Raw genomic sequence first — 12,943 nt, 5'->3', positions numbered from 1 at the left:
CAATCATAATGGTATCGATGAAAATTAACAGGTGAATGGAATACACAGGTATCAATGATGCAGGATGCGAACCTGACAAGACACTTGTCAATCAAAGGAAAGAAGAGAAGATCTGTAATGATGAATTTGATGAGCTGGATAGACACCATGAAAGGACAGATGTAATGCCACAGCATGCGACAGCACACGAGGCTGTTGCAGATGGTAAAGAAACAGATGATGATGATGAAGATTTTGTCATGATTATCATCCCAAATCCAAGCCCCCTACAAATGATCAAACAAGCGTCTCAGAGGAAACAATTAGGAGTGTGCGAGAGGAAGGTAGGAGTGCTCAAGAGGAAGGTTTCAGGACTGACAGTGGGCTGACTGCGCAAGACACCAGTGATGACAGCCCCTTACAGTGAAATTAAAGAGAAAAGTTGGCCTAGAACAGATTCTGGAAGAACCTAGGGACGAGAAATGTGCTGCCCCTCCGAGCACCCTGGATGACATAAACAAACGCAACAAAGGTGAAAAGAAAGCCATTCGCTCACATGCTTGCAAGAAATTATACTGAATCTGTTCCCTATTGTGTCCAAGTTATGTAGTGTTAGCAAGCTCTACACCTTATGGCATGTATCTCTCTAGATATTTATAATAGAAAAACTCTTTTAATATTATTTTACTGTGCAACAATTCAGTAGTTTTTGCTTGTCCTTTATAATGTCTTTATTCGATACCATTTGTGTCACACGGCAAGAGGAATTGCAGCTAGTTGACCTGCATGATTTGAATTATGCCATTGCATGCAAAACCATACGAAAGCGGCATATTGCCAAGGCTAGACAACTACAAAAAGAAAAAGCCAAGATTGAGAAGCACCTGGCTAGCTATCTTAAACGCTTAACAAAAATAAATGAGTAATTTAATTACATCCATCCCTCGGGGGAAGTTATTTTTGCTGAGTGGTATGCACTGCCATACCCAATATGCGTACCAAAGCCATTGCCAAACGAGGGACGCGCTTTGGTGCTTGATTTAAATGGCCTGCTTTTTCAAGTTGTAGAGCCAATGCACGGTGACATTTCCCCTAAACATGCAGGGGAAATGATAAAGTACGATGTACAAGATAGGAGGTTGGTATTTTGTCGCAAAGACAGCCACAGATTTTTGGATTGGTGCCTCCGTTTTTTCCACGTGTATATATGGAGCACCAGCATGGCACCTAAAGTGAATGCAATATTAGAAACAGTATTCAAAGAGCAACGGGATAAGATGAGAGGTGTTTTTAAACAAGGTCATTGTAGTGGCCATGGCAAATAAATAATAAGCCTGTATTCTTGAAGGATTTGAGATTTTTTTGGAAGAACTGCAACTTTGGGCCCCAAATTAGTCTAATTATTGACAATAGTATGTACAAAGTGTGTCAGAACTCTGAAGGAAGTTGGCTTGTTACTCCTAAGATAGAGGACCAAACCAAAGAACAGCGGCAAAACTTCCTGATAGATACTTTGAGCAGCTGGTTGTTCCTATGGCTGCAATCAGAGGATCTGCAGCGTATACAGCTGAAAATGCGTTTGATACTGCCCCATATCTTTTTTCACATCAAGTGATCAGGAAGCTGGAATCAGAAATGCATCAGCGCAATGTGGCCCAGCGTAATGAAGCCATGCATAGGAGACAAAGGGAGGCTGATGAAGAAGCTGAAAGACATAAGAGGAAGAGGCTACAGAGGGAAAAATTAGAGAAGCAGCAGCAAGAAGAAGAAGAAAGAGAGTTGCAAGAACCAAAAGCTCAACAAGAAGAAGAAAGACAGCAAGACCCAAAAGCTCAACAAACAAAGAAGCAAACGGACCTTGGGCAAAAGCGAGTGTACAAGCGCGCTAAACCACGATCTTATCCAGAGTAGGAGGCTCTCTGCAATTTTGTAACATTATGAGGGAAATTTGTAAATTGCCTTTCCAATGTTTGTAACTATTCCGACATGAACTTCAGATAGTAGTGATCAGATCCTATACTATTCTTGTTTTGAAGACAATACTATGTGTACTATTGGCGTCTTGTAAACATTAAATTTCTATACATTCTCGTTGAAAATCAACAAAGGTATGCTAATTAGCATAATGTTTATGCTAACACAGCCAAAACAGTATGCTAATTAGCATACTCACAGTAGATAATTAGAATACATTCTAATTAGCATACTGAGCATTTTTGTTTGTGCTAACTTCCACTCACAGCATACCATAGTATGCTAATTAGCATATACAATATACAGGAAGCTGTCATATTTTCTCCTTGAAACCAGCAATGGTATGCTAATCAACATACTGTCTATGCCAACTGGCATAAACAATATGCTAATTAGCATGCATGGTATGCTAATTAGCATTCCTTCAATTAGCATACTGTGGATTTTTGCTTTTGCTTACTTCCACTCACAGCATAGTATGCTAATTAGCATACACAGTATATAGAAAGCTGCCATCCCTTCTTGAAACCAGCATACAGTGTGCTAATTAGCATACATGATATGCTTATTGGCATACACAGTATACAGAGAGTTGTTATCTCTTCTCCTTGAAACCAGAGAACCTATGCTAATTAGCATACTGTTTATGCAAGTTAAGTATGCTAATTAGCATACCCACAGAATGCGAATTGGCATAAACAGTATGCTAATTAGCATACACAGGATGCAGAGACCTGTCATCTCTTCTCCTTAAAACCAGCAAAGATATGCTTATTAGCATACTGTTTATGCCAACTGGCAAAAACAATATGTTTATTAGCATACATAGTATGCTAATTAGCATACTGTGCATTTTTGTTTGTGCTAACTTCCACTCACAGCATAGTATGCTAATTAGACCACACAGTATACAGAAAGCTGTCGTCTCTTCTCCTTAAAACCAGCAAAGGTATGCCAATTAGTTGGCATAAACAGTATGCTAATTAGAATACACAGAGAACTGAAAGCTGTCATCTCTTCTCCTTGAAACCAGCAAAGGTATGCTAATTATCATACACAATATACAAAAAGTTACCATCTCTTCTTCCCTAAACCAGCAAGGATATGTTAACTAGCATAAACAGTAATTAGCATACTGTTTATGCCAGTTGGCATAAATAGTATGCTAATTAGCATTCCACTCACAATATAGTATACTAATCAGCATACACAGTATACAGAAAGCTTCCATCTCTTCTCCTTGAAAACCAGCAAAGTTATGCTAATTAGCATACTGTTTATGCTAACTAGCATATATAAGTTTATACTAATCAGCATAAACAGTATGCCAATTAGCATTAGCATATACAGTATACAGGAAGCTGCCATCTCTTCTCCTTGAAAACTAGCAAAAGGTATGCTAATTAGAACATTTTGTATGCTAACTAGCATTAACAGTATGCTAATTAGCATACCCACAGAACACAATGAGACAGGTTGTACAAATGATCTCTCTTAAACTGAGACCCCTTTGTAATAGACACCAAACCCATGTATACACAAAGTACACAAGAGACAGAAGATACCCAAGTTTTTTATAGAACTGCATTATCTCGAGCAAGAAGTATATTGAAGATGCAATGATTACAACTTAAAAGCTAAAGCGCATGCTATTATAGATTGCTTCATAGCTTTCTGGGTTGATTGTGTACACATGTCGTCTCCTTGGGATGTGCTCCATGGGTATCTTGATACATCGTACCATATGTGAAAGTACGTGGACGTGGGCTACTTGTGGTCTAGCTTGAAGGTATATTCATCCAATTGCTCGTAATACAAACCTTGCACGACATATGAGCCTCTATCAATTGCATTGCCCCACTCATCGAGGTACCCCTTCTTCACCTTCTCCTTTGCTGCAACGCACTTAACCAGGTAGAAATCCACATCCTCGATGTTGATCGAAGCATCTGGATTTACAACAAATGTGTGGCCAGCACATAGAGCGCTACTCAGCACATCATGATGAGCTTCGTATGTGAATTCATCGTAGGCGGCTGCTTCATCTTCCGAATCTGACACAGCCTCATCAGGTAATGGCAATAGAGTATGATAATCCCAAGGCTGCACGTCAGCTTTATTGACGCAACGATTCCATCTTCCGTGCATGCATGCATCACAGAAGCATGCCAACGCTCTTGTTGCAAGGGCAGTTGCATTCCCAGGGTTGTGGCCACGAAAAGCATGCAGAGAGCGAGTTTTTTCCACATGACGCAATTCCACTTCACCTCTGTCACGTGACACATCCAACCCTATGTATCCGTGAACAAGCTTCAGTATGATCAGAGTTCAGTCAGTCCAGTGAGTCTAGATTAGAAGTGATCTCGCACTTTTTGTGAGTCTATTCGTAGACCGTGCATGTCCAGTCACTTAGCATAGATGCATATCCTCTGGTTGCACACAGCATGATCATCAATATTCCCTTCAGAATCCATCACATTCAGTCAACGAAATTTTCCAGTGCATTTAGCCTATTTTCCCTATTTTTGGTTATTTTCACTTATTATTTTTAAGTGACTTTCCAAAAAAAATAGGTAGGGCAATTTTGCTAAGTTAATATATAAGCAAACCTAAGTTAGCACCTTCTGGCAGAAGAGGCAGCAGGAGCTTCCCGCTCAACAAGCAACTTCTCAGCAGTACCCCCTCAGCACCCTAGCGTTTTTGGATCCCCATCCTCGCCGCACTTCAGCCCTGGCGTTTCCACCTCTTGCATGATCGACAACATCATCAACAGCCATAGCCATTGCAGATTTCCCCCATCGCCAGAAGCATCAGTTGCTAGCATTTTTCAACCTCAGCAAAGCAGCAGCGTTTTCAGTCAAAAACGCTAGCAAGCCTCAACAAGTTCTCAGCGTTTTCAGCCAGCGATATCAGCCCTAAAACGCAGATTTCAGCAGATAGAAACGCAGCAGATTCAGCCTATGTGGTTGCAGCAATACCCCCAATTTCAGCCCATAAAAACGCAGCCAAAACAGTCATTTTTAGCCACCAAAACAGCCCCGAATTTCAGCAGTTAGAAGATCTCATATTTCAGCCATCAAGCCGGTCGTCGTCATCACCGTTGTCGTCATCGGCAAAGTCCAAGTTGCATCAGTCCATTGCATACGCATTGTACCATTTTGTGCAATCAAAAGTAGACCACTCTCGCCGACGAGAGTGGGGCCTTCGAAGGAGGGTTTTACAACGTCTCTGGTGTCGTTTCTCCCTTCTCTCTCTATCTCTCAGTCTCATACACTTGCACGCACATCGTCCATTCACTTTGTTCGTTATCATAGCACTTTCCATTAAGAACGGAAGGCTCTCCCTTCCATAAGAACTAAAAGGAACCTTGAGCACAGTTCGGAGCACTCATCTTGAGCAAAGCGCAACCATCATTCCACTGCACCTTACATTGGTATCAGAGCTTTGGCAGTGTTCTGTATCACGCAAGGAAAGAACCACAAGGATTTTTTTGCTTGTTGAGGTCGCACGAACCCAAGTTCGCTTGGGCGTGTCGATTCCTAATCGTGTTTTGTTGAAGAGTGACAGGAATCCCAAGAAAGAAGGGCTTGTCCAGCCTCCCCTTGTGTCTCTTTTCACTCATTGAGAGCTGACCGTGCACTTAGCGGCCGGCCAATCGACGTGAGGTGGGAAAAAGCAACCTTGGTGTGAGCGCAAGGCCGCCAAGGGGTGCGCCCGCAGAAAGGAGTAGAACTCGGGTGAAGAGAAGATCCTTCTCCAACGCGATTTGCAAGCGAAAGAAAACCTCAAGAACCTCAAGATCCTTAAGAACCCAAGAACCAAGACCCTCAAGAACCCAAGTTCCTCGTGAACTTAAGAACCAAAGATCATAGTGCATGGTCGTCACTCGAAGCGGAATTGATACTTCGCATACAGGTGATGAGCATGAGAGAACCAGGAGACTTTTTCGACCGTCCCCCTTCGCCATCTACGCCATGAGTTGCACTCACTCCTATGGAGATGATGGTCAAGTCGATGTTGGACATGATGGCACAACAACAAGAAACGAATCGAGTTGCATTGGCACAACTCGCCAGCAAAGTAGAACAACAAGAAGGTAGGGACCGTGAGCGCGACGACAGAATTGCAAGAATTGCCGCAGACCAAGAAGCCAAGGACCGCGAGTGCGACGAAAGAAACACCAGACATGCCGCACAACAGGAAGACAAGCGCCTTGCTTTAGAACGCGAGCGCGACGCAAGAAAAGAAAGAAAAGAACTAAGGAAGGAAGAAGCGGCAGCACGAGCCGCGGCCTTGGAGGCCGAGCGTGAAGCTCGAAGGGAGCTACGCACTCAAGAATTGCTTGCCCAAGTCCTAGCCTCGAAGACTGAACCACCCAAAGATCGTGGGAGTTCATCAAGTGGCGCAAGCCACGAAACGGATTCCAACCATCCAGTCACAGAGAAGTTGACTTTCAGTAAGTATGACGATAAGATGGATGCTACGGTTATTCATTCTTGGTGCATCAATTTAATGCTTATTTTGCAACAACTAAGAAGACAGGAAATAGCAAAGTTTTGACGACAGCGATGTACCTTGCTTGTGATGCCATTAATTGGTATCACGCATGGCAAGAGGCACAGCTAGCCGCACACCTAGAGGTAGCCGACGGATTCACATCCCTTTCCTTCGATTGGGTTGATTTCCAAGACAAGCTCAAGGCACGGTTTATGCCACCTTAGTACCTCGCACGATTGAAAGACGATTGGCACTCTCTTAAGCAAAATGGTATGTCAGTTATGTCTTTTTCTAATCGTGTTTTGAAGCTAGGAACTGAATTACGAAAATCCAATGATGAGCGCAAAGAGGCTTTTCTATTTGGATTGGACGAGTATATCAAGTACAATGTCGAGGTTCTTGATCCAATCGATCTCAACAAGGCGGTAGCAATCGCTCTCTCCCAAGAGATGAAGCACAACAAGGAAAAGCCCAAGGAGAACAAGACTTCCACAAGTACCTCACAGACTTCTCAGAACCCTCAGAACGGTAAGAATGGTAAGAATGATAACTCTATCTTCCAACAGTCTCTCATCAAAGAATTCTTCCAATGAATCTAAGGGTAAGGCTAACACAATTGCTCAATCTAAGCTTACTCCAGATGAAAAGGTAGCACAAGGAGTTGTAGGAGAATACATCACGTCGGAAGAACTAAGCACTTATTCTAAGGAAGGTCGTTGTTTTCATTGTCACATTAAGGTCACATAAAAAGAACATGTCCTAAGCTTGAATCGAATGAATCTAAAGAACCCATAGCACCCACTTCCTCTGTCAATGCAATGAATGATAATACGAGTGTACCCCAAGTTTCTCAGGACCCTCCCATTGATGATTCTCTCATTAAATGTTATGGTCATACGTCAGGGCACCGTTTTGTTCTATTGTTTGACCCAGGTAGTATGCATGATGTGATCAGTTCCTCTCTTGTTGAGAAAGCCCGCCTCGAAGTTAGTCCGAGATCTCCTATCGGGGTCTCTGGCTTTCGTCTCGGTATGGACGCTCTCATCACGGAGGAGTGCTTTGATGTGTTGTTTGCAATTCAACAGACTGACTTCACTAGAAGATTTGTTATTTCTCCTCTCTCAGGATGTGATATGATTTTGGATATTCGATGGTTTCGTGATAATGACGCTCTCATGGATTTTAAGACTAACACTATAACTCTCAATGCCACAAGTGATTCTCCTATTGTCATTCATGGAGATGACATTGCTCATTCTCCATCTCTCATTGCTAATATGCAGAACAAGATTCACAGGATTCAAGAGAAGGAGACTCTCTCAGTCTCTTTTTCTTCAAAACATGATACACAAGATTTGCATGATTGTGTGAAGCATGATGATGATTTGATTGACAATGATTTGGATGATAAAGACAAGCATGATGATTTGCATGATCAAGATGTGATTTCTCACAAGCATGATGAGTTGCATGAAGAAGATGTGATTGTTAACAAGGATGATGTGTTAGTTGATGCTTTTTCTAGCGAAGCTAACCTCGTTGCAGATTCGATCAATCACGAAGATCCGATCTTGGCTTTCGAGTCGAGGTCCAAAGAACCCCCACAGGTCGATTCGATCATTCAGGAAGAACCGATCTTGGCTCTCGAGCCTAGGTCCAAAGAACCTTCACAGGAAGTTGTAGCGCGGATAATGTGTCGTGCTCTCTCCAGTGTGGGTGCCCCTCAGTGCAATGTGCGTGACAATCTCACTCAAACAAATGAAAACTCTCTCAAACAGAATGAAACACAGAAACAACGGATAACAACAGAGACACAACAGTGGACCAGAACATGTGGACTCGACTAGCTCAAAGAACCATGTACAGACTCTGGCGTGGCAGCACACTCAGCTCCAGCCCAGGACTCACTGGTACAAATGGGGTGTCGAGGCTCAGATGTGCAGGGATGGTGAAGCAGTGCTCTGTGTAAGACTCCTTGCTCTCTAGCACGATGCTGGACCAAAGGTGCCGAAGATAATCCGATGACCAACCGCTACCACTCCTATGTACCACCATAAAGAGCCACCAACGGCTCATAAATGTCAGCCATGTGGTAACCTGGCCACGAGGTACACTAGACCACCGTCGATACCCTGCCACGTGTCACTCCTAGGCCAGAGGGTCCAGAGGGTCCGTCCAGTGTGAACCAGCCTGGACCAACTGTACTAACTGTGTCCTGTGAAAGTGACACTGTAGCCCGGCTACAGGTTGCCCGCCACAAGACCGCTCACCGTCTCGGTGAGGAATACTGAAAAAACTGTGAAGGAAAACCACTAGGTACTGCATCCGTACATCTTTCTGAAGCAGGTGTTAGGTCCATGACCTTACAGACTTCAAAAGTGGAGTTAAAAACACTGCACTGCTTGCAATCGCCTTAAGCCTCTAACTAGGCAGGAACCCAGTATGTAGGATTGTAAAGCCTGGGCCATGCTTGTAGTTGCAGATGACCCTTGCCACTCTTTTTGCAACAACACTCTTCTCAAAAAGAGGGATGACCATAAACCCGAGTAACACCGCAAATAGGGTTAAGCTCCATGATGATGATAGAATGAAAGCTGAACTTGAGAGGGCTAGATAGGGTTTACGGGGAGTGAGGGGTGGGTAGTGGTGAGAGGGGAAGTGAGGGGGTATGGGCGAGGGGAACTGGGTAGGGGCGAGAGGGGTAGGTTGCTAGATAGGGACGAGAGGGAATGAGGGGGTGGGTAGGGGCGAGAGGGGGAGGGTAGGGGCGAATGGGGTGGGTAGGGGGAGGGTAGGGGCGAGAGGGAAGGTGGGGGTGGGTAGGGGCGAGAGGGGGAGGGTAGGGGCGAGTGGGGTGGGTAGGGGCGAGAGGGGTGGGTAGGGGCGAGAGGGAGAGAGGGGGGGGGTAGGGGCAAGAGGGGGTGAGGGGGAGGGTAGGGGCGAGTGGAAGAGGGTATGGGCGAGAGGTAGAGAGGGGAGGGTAGGGGCGAGAGGGGGAGGGAGAGGGTGGGTAGGGGCGAGTGGGAGAGGGTAGGTAGGGGCGAGAGGGGGAGGGTAGGGGCGAGTAGGGTTAGGGTAGGGGCGAGGGTATGTGAGGGGGTGGGTAGGGACGAGGGTGTGTTGGTAAGGGCGAGGAAGGTCAGAGCATTATGAAAGTGCAGGTTGAGGACAGAACCAACTATTCTCAGCAAGACTACGAGCAGGAGTAGGGAATTCATCCAGCACATCAAGCAGGACCTGCTCTGTGAAGGGAGTTGGCTAGACACAGAGGTTAGCTTCGTTCTGGTTGGAGAAGCAGACACCAATGGGGCTGATGTTTGAAGGGGGTTGAACTCCTGTAGGGGAGATTTCTTTATGCTTATATACTTTTTCCTCGGCTTTCCAAATTCAACGGCTTTTATCAGGAGGGCTTTCACCGAGAGCTCATCAGGAGTATCTTCTGTGACCTTCAACTCTTGAGCTGGCTCATGTGGCTCATAAGGTTTAGTTACCTTGGAAACATTGGAAGAGGGTGTACCTTCAAGCAAAGAGTGAATTGAAACTCCAAAACAGGGCATAGATTTGGTGGCATCCAACCATTCCAACAGATCCTCATCTGACCCGTCAGGTGGAGTAGGTTGTTCCAATTCGAGGCTGGTTGCTAAGGACAAAGAACTATGTTGCAGCACGGGATCCATACCACCTTCTAAGAGAATGGGTTGCATCGAGGATCCAAAATTATGTATCCACATTGCATCATGTCCCCAATCGTGGAGTGCTTTATTGTGTCGCAGCCATGGTCTTCCAATAAGCAAGGGAAATCCGCCCTCAACCTGGGGAAGACGAACCACCACAAAATCCAAGTTAAAAGTAAAGTCTTGTACCTGCAGAGGCACATTATCCACTATGCCCACTGGGTAGACTGTCCGCTGGTCGGCCAATATAACTGTGAAGGGAGCAGGGTGAGTAGGCTATAGACATAGAGCTAGCATAGTGAACTCGGGCATCAGGTTGATGCCAGATCCACCATCCACTATCACTCCTGAGAATTTCTGACCTAAAACGGACACTGTTAGGCGAGGGCTTCTATAATCAGTGAGTGGAGCAGCAGGATTGGATATCATATAGGACTCTGACTGTGTCACTAGGAGGTGCCCGCCACTAGGACCTTCTGCATGGTAAAGTGACTGAATAACTGCAAGGGTGTCACTTCTGAAACTCGCATCTAGTCGAAGCATGTCATAGAGGGACACTTGTTGGAAAGTGTTTTTCAAGACTGTCTCTGCTGTATGCTTCTCTTTTTCTACCTGTTGTTGTTCCTCTGGTACTTTGATCTTTTGTAAGTCAGCAACTGCTTCTAAGAAAGCCCCATCAATATCGGAGAGCATAGTAAAAGATCCTTTCTTAGCACTAGGGGATGGCATGTCAGCTACTGGAGGAGGTGTAGGCATTGGGGAGGAAAGGGCTGTACCTGCTGGAAGATTGAGGCCGAGGGCTGCCCTCTGAGCTCGTGTGAGGACACCAGCTAGCTCCTCTACCAGCTGCAACTTGTCTTGAGAGGCAATCATATGGGCAGAAAGAGGTGGCTTGGGGTTGGTACTAACTGCTATCAAATTGATCTTGGGAAAGGTGAATTCAGGTTGGCTCTGACTTGGGCTCGCAGAGGTAGAGGCGCGTTGTTTTGGACAATCCTTAGTGTAGTGATCCTGAGCCTCAGGGCAAAGTTGGCACGGAGAAGAGCCTTCTGGCAGAGGGCATTTGCTCTGATAATGCCCATACTCTCCGCATCTGTAGCAAAGTATGGGCCGATTGGAAGGACGAAACGGGGGACGAGGTGGTTGCTGCATGGAGTTGGAGGCTGAAGTGTAGAAGCTCTGAGGGGTTGAGGTGGCATTAGCATTATAAAAACTTTGAGTCGGGAAAGTACTTGACATACCTTGGACAGCAGGGGTATTGAGCAAAGGTGGCATGTAGTTGGGATGGCCGTAGTGGGAAACCATGTTGGATGATGGTGCTAACCCTTGTTGGAGAGAAGGACCAAGACTTTGCTGTATTTTGTGCAATCCCTTTAGGTAGTAACAATCCTTGTCCTCATGTCCAGATTTTTCACAGAAGTGGCAGTAAACCCGAAGGGGGCATTCCTACGGAGGGTGCCCTGGAGAGCGGCATGAGCTACACCAAACCGTAGCCTTAGTCTCTTGCTGACACTTGAGCTCTTCTAGCTCGCGCTTAATCTGTTCCAATGCCTCATGATTTGGAGGCTTCTCTTGTCTAAGAGAGAAGGACCTCTCCTCTTGAAGAGCTCGCTGTAACTTTAGGGCTTCCAATTCCCTGCGTAAAGAAGTTAAAGGATCAGTAGGACTACCTTCCGAGAACACAGAGGGAGTATCTATTTGAGGAGAGTTGTTGAAGAGCTTCCTAGCTCCCTCTATTCTAGTAGCAGCTGCGATGAGCTCGTCGAGAGTGGCATCGGGTCGGAGACTCTCTCGGAGTTTTTGCTGAGAAGTTTTGGGAAGCGCCTTCTCCACCCACTTTTTAACCATGAATTCACCGGGTTGTTGGGGAAGCTTGGCCACCAGCGACTTAGTTTTCGTCATAAGCTCCGCAAAAGTCTCCTCAGGTTTGAGCACCATATTGGCCAACTCATCCAACACCTTCTCCTGGTAGTCACCTGGCCTGAAAGCTGCACAGAACTGCTGTCTTAAGGCTGCCCAAGTTGCAAAATGGTTCTCTGCAAATTGGCTGTACCATTTATCTGCTAGGCCATCCAGGGTGGATGGAAATAGTACCAAGTAAGCATCTTCTCTGTTCAGCCCACGTCCCCTACAGAGAGATACAAATCTTCTTGCATGGTCGTCAGCATCTTCTGAAGACAGCCCTTTGAATGTAGGGAACTTGATGTTCACCTTGGCCAAAACACTAGCTAGTGGCTCCATGATTCCTTGCTAAGCCTGTTGCTCTATAGCTTGCTGTATCAGAATAGAAGAGAGCTTTACTGGAGAAGGTGATCGGGAAGATGGGGAACCTGATGAAGGAATGGGTGATGTGGTATGTGGAGGTATAGGTGATGAGGTTGAAGGATTTCTACAAGGTGTCAAAGGTTGTCTTCTATGATAGTACTTCAGAGGGCTCAGTAGTGCGTTTTGACGCTCGACTGACCTCCTTGTATGTGTCATGCAGTGACCACCAGTCCAACCAAGCTTGGGGCAAGAAAACTTGTGACGGGTCTAGACTCCACCAGACCAGACCAGGTAAGTGACTAGACCCGGCTGGACCAGGGACGAGACCAGGCACGAGGAGGACTAGACCAGGGTCGAGGAGGTCTAGACCAGGGACGAGGACAGGTTGGACCAGGGCGGGAGAGGACTAGACCAGTTGGACCAGGCGAGAGGGGACTAGACCAGTTGGACTAGGCGAGAGGAGAACAGTGCAAGGCAAGGTTGGCGAAGGTAGGCGAAGCTAGATAAACCTAACTAGCTTCAAGATTTACACCTCACAGAGTGAGATTTCAGTT

This window comes from Adiantum capillus-veneris, chromosome 2, assembly GCF_014529385.1.
Source record: "Adiantum capillus-veneris isolate H3 chromosome 2, ASM1452938v2, whole genome shotgun sequence".
NCBI lineage: Eukaryota > Viridiplantae > Streptophyta > Polypodiopsida > Polypodiales > Pteridaceae > Adiantum > Adiantum capillus-veneris.
The sequence above is the reverse complement of the archived record's forward strand: the minus strand, read 5'-3'. Positions refer to the sequence as shown.